Source organism: Bubalus kerabau, chromosome 15, assembly GCF_029407905.1.
Source record: "Bubalus kerabau isolate K-KA32 ecotype Philippines breed swamp buffalo chromosome 15, PCC_UOA_SB_1v2, whole genome shotgun sequence".
NCBI classification, from domain to species: Eukaryota; Metazoa; Chordata; class Mammalia; order Artiodactyla; family Bovidae; genus Bubalus; species Bubalus kerabau.
In genome coordinates this window covers 47,514,972-47,520,079 of record NC_073638.1, presented here as the reverse complement: position 1 = coordinate 47,520,079, position 5,108 = coordinate 47,514,972, and the positions used below count along the sequence as shown (strand labels likewise).

The 5,108-nt window shown below is 35.2% G+C and overlaps 1 pseudogene; it reads left to right on the top strand.

Annotated features, from left to right (window-relative positions):
• Window positions 1-280: 280 nt before the first annotated feature.
• LOC129627764 (putative olfactory receptor 56B2) lies at window positions 281-1,241 on the top strand (annotated as a pseudogene).
• The last annotated feature ends 3,867 nt before the right edge of the window (window positions 1,242-5,108 follow it).

Here is a 5,108-nt window from a genome sequence, read left to right as displayed (position 1 = left end):
AGCCCCATGGACTGTAGCCTACCAGGCTCCTCTGTCCATGGAATTCTCCAGTTAAGAATATTGGAGTGGGTGGCCATTCCCTTCTCCAGGGAATCTTCCTGACTCAGGGGTTGAAACCAGGTCTCCTGCACTGTAAGCAGATTCTTTACCAGAATTTTAAAATTACAGTAACTCCCTGCCATCACCACCTACAATATCATGGATGTGGGTAACTCCTACTCAAACATTGTCAGAGAAATTATTAAGATTGTAATGTTGAATACTTTTCCTCTTAGTGAAGATGTTCCAGGATCTCAGACACTCCAACAGCTCAAAGATCCAGGTCTCTGAGTTCATTCTGTTGGGATCTCAGGCATTCACAGCTGGCAGCACTGGCTTTCCCTGCCCCTGCCCCTGCTCTGCCTCTTAGCTCTCAGTGCCAACATCCTTATCCTGATCATCACCAATCAGGAGGCAACACTGCACCGGCCTATGTATTCTTTCCTGGGCATCCTGGCTGTGGTGACACGGGCCTGGCTACCAACATCATGCCCAAGATTTTGGTCATCTTGTGGTTCAGTGCTAACACCATCTGTCTCCCTGAGTGCTTTGTGCAGATGTATGTCATACATTGTGTTATGGGCATGGAATCAGGAATCTTTGTCCTCATGGCTGTAGATAGATACATAGCCATTTGTTGAGCACTACACTATTCATCCATAATTATTGACTCTTTTGTGGTCAAAGCCACTGTGTTCATGACACTCAGAAACATCCTTCTTACCATTCCAGTGCCTGTGTTGGCTCCTCAGAGACACTATTGCTCAAAAAACCAACTTGAGCACTGCCTGTGCTCTAATCTTGGCGTCACTAGTCCATCCTGTGATTATAGAACAATTAACAGTATCTACCGTCTATTTCTCCCCTGGACATTCATGGGTAATGACTTGAGTTTGATTTTTATATCCTATGTATGCTTTGATTCTTAATTCCGTGTTAAAGCTGAATTCAGCAGAAGCTGTATACAAGGCCTTAAGTACCTGCACTTGCCACCTCATTCTAATCAGTTTCTTCCACACAACCATCCTTATCATTTCCATTACCACAGTGCAGCAATGACATTTCCCCTCATCCCAGTTCTACTCAATGTATTCAAAAATGTTTTTCCTCCTGCCCTCAACCCCATGGTCTATGCACTCAAAAACAAGGAGCTCAGACAAGGTTTATATAAGGTTTTTAAGCTGGATTTCAAAGGCAACTAATTTGGAGAGAACACTCACCTTTGTAATTTTCCACCACACACACACACACACACATATATATTAGATCCTCCAAGGATTGCAGATGACAGAAGAACTAAGAAACACTGACATTTCCAGTTAGTATAAGTAATTGGTTACAGCTAATGAAACTTCAAAAAAAATAGTAAAACCAATAATTTAACCATGTTTTTCAAATTAAATCTTCATCAAGAATAATATAATGATGACTGCCTCAAGAAATCCAAGAGAAAGATAAGTTGAATAAACACTTCATTTTCTTGCCTAGTTGTCCTGGTTAAACATTGGACAGCATTTAATCACATTCGTTAGCACAGACATCTGCCATTTTCTTCTCTTTAATGGAAGTATTTATCCACGTACTTCTCATAAAATTGCTGACAGGTTAACACTCACTCCTGCCATTTGTGCATTGATTTTATGATGTGTATTATTATCTTTTTTATAATAATAGATATAATATAAGACCAAGTACTTGAATGTACATTTCTCTAAAGAAGACATGCAAAGGCCAACAAGCACAGAAAGAGATCCCCAACATCCTTAGTCATTAGATGAACACAGGTCAAAACCACAATAAAATACCCTATATATTCTTAAATGGCTATATTCTTTTTTAATGATATTAACAAGTTATGGCACCTTTGTGCCATAGGGCTCCACATTGGAGCCCTTGTATATTAATGGTGGAAATATCAAATCACATCATAAATGAGGAAAATAGCTTGACAACTAATCAGAAAGTTGAGCACAATTCCAAACTTATTCAGAAATTCAATTCTTAGATCTATACCTAAAATATTCAAAACAGAAGTTAAAGCAAAACTATGTACACTAATGTTCATAGCAACATTATCTGCCAAAACAATAGGAAGAATCCAAATATCCATCACCTGCTGAATTTATGAGCATAACCATAAGAGATCATTATCATTCCTCACAAGGACAAAGTATGGGTACATGTTGTTGCATTGATGAAAGAATTCTGCTAAGTGAAAAAAAAATACGTAAAATGCTACAAGTTGTATAACTTCATTATATCAGTGTCCAGAATAGATATATCTATTGAATCAGAAAGTAAATTGACTGATTCCAGAGGCTGGGGGCACTGTTTAATTTGGAGTGACTGAGGAATAGTTATGGATTTCTTTATGAGGAATTGAAACTGTTCTGGGATTACACAGTGCTGAACTTTGCACAGCGCTGTCAATATAGTGCTGTGCATTTTTAAATCATATAAATGGGTAGTTTGATGGTATGTAATTTTCACTTCTATAAGAAATAATAATTCTATAAGAAATAATAAAATGAAAACATAGTATAAAATTTATTTTCAACATATGTATTTATTGCATTATTTCCTATAAGTTAAAGGAACATATATGTCCAAGAATAGAAAAATGTTAAATATATTATGTAAAAACAAGATCGCACTTTTATTTAATTATAATACTGATGAATAATCATGTTTTAAATTTGCTTAGTCTATAAAGTCAATTGAAAATGCCATAACTATGCTTTAATATGGTATTTTTCAAGTATTATTTTCAAACTCATATGTAGAAAATATACACTAAAAATGTATCAGCACATGCCCCTCCACTGTTCATAGTAGCACTATTTACAATAGCAAGACATGAAAGTAACACAACCATCCATCAACAGATGAATGGATAGAGATGTGGTATGTGTGCATGCATGCTCCGTCATTTCCGACTCCTTCTGATCCCATGGACTGTAGCCTGTCGGGCTCCTCTGTCCATGGAATTTTCCAGGCAAGAAAAGTCGAGTTGGTTGCACTTCCTTCTTGAAGTTTTCTTCCTTCAGGGGATCTTCCTGACCCAGGGATCAAACTCACGTCTCCTGCATTGGCACGGGGGTTCTTTACATTATAGAATTTAAGGTTTAGATTTATCTAATTCTGAAATCTTTTTTTATTCTTTTAATTCATAAACATTTAGACCCACTACACTTATTGTCTAATTAAAGAATATAAATTTAGAATCAGTTGTGCTTTATTATTGTTTTTGATATTAACACCATCATCATTATTATCTCAAATTTGGGAATCTAAATTTTCTTAACTTAATATCTAAGCAGAGTAAGCCTGAAATTTTGATGAACTTCTAAAGTGTCATAATATTTATCATTATCCTCACTTGAAAGTAAGATAGATATACAAAGGAACACATAAACGAATGTACAGGTGAGTGATTGAAACTTTCAAAAACATTGTAAATGTTTTCAACTTGTGTGCTTAGAGATTTGACACAATAAGAAGTAAAAATACATAGTAAAATTTCTAATACTCGTTAAATTATGATCATTTTCATTCTGTATTTATATATCTCAGACAAAAGCACACAAATATAGATACATGCAGATGAAACAATGCTCTTACTTATGTATCACTTCATAGTAAGAATGGAAAATTTCCACACTTTTCCTTCTCTAATTAAAATTACCTTAATTCCCATACCAGTACTTGCATCTCAAGTGTTTTGCACTTATCCTCTGGGATATATAACACTCATCCTAATCTCTAAATATTCAGTTAAGAAGTACAAATATCAAGGGATTTAAAAGTTGAGGATGGTAATGTACAGCTATTATGGAATAGTGCTTTTTTTTTTTTTTTTAACTGATGTCCTGAACACCTGGACCCAATTGCATTCAGCTTTTTTGCTATCCAGAAACTAAGGTATTAAAGGACATATGAATGTGGGATTAAGAGTAGGGTATTTGCTGCTGTTGGTTGTGCTAGGATAAAGCAGAGAGAGACTATGAGTGTACATTAATTCATTATTGTATCCTCAGAAACCCTGGCTTGATTCTACCCCACATTTAAAGGCAGAAGTGCAGTAAAAGACTAAATTTTCTGAAAATGTTTTTGCCCATTTCTCAGGCTGCAATTCAGTGTGACTTCCCACAATGACTATGTACTGATTTTTCTTTTTTTTAAGGTCTTTAATTTAATTTTATTTTATTTTTAAACCTGAAACACTGTATTAGTTTTGCCAAACATCAAAACGAATCCGCCACAGGTATACATACGCTCCCCATCCTGAACCCTCCTCCCTCCTCCCTCCCCACACCATCCCTCTGTAGTGATTTTTCTAAAAGCAAATAGGATCCTTTGGATCTTTCATGGTGGATGTCAGGTATGAATCAACCCCTGTAACTAGAAGAAGTGGGGGAAACACAAGAAAATAGTTCTTCATGGTCACAGTGGTTGTTTTTCACCTACCTTCCCATTGTTCTCAGGATAAGAATCTAATATACTTGCTTCATTCTAGGGCATGTGCTTGTGACTGCATTTCATCCATTTTAGATAAGAAAATCTACTTGAAGAAACAAACCATCATATTAGGAAAAGAAATGAGGTGTAAAATTGAGAGCTGACTAGTGAGGAAGAAGCTTTTTTTTAGAGTTTAGAAATGGGAATAGGCAACATGTAGTATGATAATGTACTTATAAATAAGTGACCATGTTCTTGTGTTAATATAAGTCTCCCACAGAATAATATGAGCCCAGTTTCCACAAAACTTAAACTCTCATGTATTGAAATCATTTAAAATTCATTTTGGAAAAAGTCTAATGTAATTATGGTCAATACTACAATATTTGGTATCAGCTTGGATCATTAAGAATTTTGCAAATGAATTGCAAATGGAGCATAAAGTTGTTCTTATGTAACAATAAAATCAGTTTTAATAATAAGCACTAGAACTATCAAAAGGAAAGATGAAAGACATAAATAGGATTTTTATCTCAAACATAAGAGCTGAATTCTTATGAATAGAGCACAAATAATTAAGAGATAGGGCTTCCCTGATTCCTCAGCAGTAA